The sequence below is a fragment of the Mauremys reevesii genome, linkage group 14 (assembly GCF_016161935.1).
Source record: "Mauremys reevesii isolate NIE-2019 linkage group 14, ASM1616193v1, whole genome shotgun sequence".
Lineage (NCBI taxonomy): Eukaryota > Metazoa > Chordata > Testudines > Geoemydidae > Mauremys > Mauremys reevesii.
In genome coordinates, this window is record NC_052636.1 from 24,614,722 (window position 1) to 24,615,610 (window position 889).

The 889-nt window shown below is 47.5% G+C and overlaps 1 non-coding gene across 1 annotated transcript; it reads right to left on the reverse strand.

Annotated features, from left to right (window-relative positions):
• Positions 1 to 343: 343 nt before the first annotated feature.
• Positions 344 to 415, reverse strand: TRNAC-GCA. The gene has a single exon. It is a non-coding gene; the product is annotated as a tRNA-Cys (tRNA).
• Between the last annotated feature and the right edge of the window lie 474 nt (positions 416 to 889).

Sequence of the window (889 nt, forward strand, 5' to 3'; positions counted from 1 at the left end):
TGTGTAAGGGGTCTATGGAGAGGTTCTGATTGGCTGATTATAATGATGCTATCTCTAGATGTGAATCATTTTTTGTAGTTGACATTATGAATATTGGCCCTATGCTGCCTATATTTCAAGCTTCTGCTCTGCTTCAGGGAATGATACCTTTGTTTAATTGATGAAAACATAAACTAGACACTTAGAGGCTTGGAACTGATTTCAGCTGATGGACAGGTTTGCTAGGTTTTTATGCATTTGGACAGCGAAATGTGGAGTGTTCACATTCATTTCAAGCATCCTCGTATGGTGGAGCTCCTGAACATAATGGAGAATGGAAATAAAAAAAAATTTCTTTTCTTTAAGAGGGCACTTGGGTTTGAACCAAGGACCATTTGATCTGCAATTAAACACTCTACCACTGAGCTATACCCCCATTACAACAGGAGTATGGAATTGTGATCTCCAGGACTTTGAAGGACAGACCCTGCTTCATCGAGCTCCTGTGCCATTCCCAGACCACAGGTGGTTTTAAAAATGGGGTTTGATTAAACTTCTTAAATGTGGTAAACACCACAGCTTGCACACCCACTGATATAGCTTCTCCCCATGACAGAGCTGCCACCTCCTGGGGAAGTGGATTGACTACACCAACAGGAAAACTCTCCCCCCTCAGCATGGAGCAGTGGTTCTCAAGCTGTGGGTCAGGACCGCAAAGTGGGTCGTGACCCTGTTTTAATGGGGTCACCAGGGCTGGCATTAGACTTGTTGGGTCCTGGGGCTGATGCCAAAAGTCTGAGCCCCCCCACCCAGGGCTGAATCCCTCAGGCTTTGCCCTCCCCCCCCGGGGCTCAGTCTTTGGCACTCCCCCCCCCCCCAAGTGGGGGGGCTTGGTCCTTCTTTACAGGGC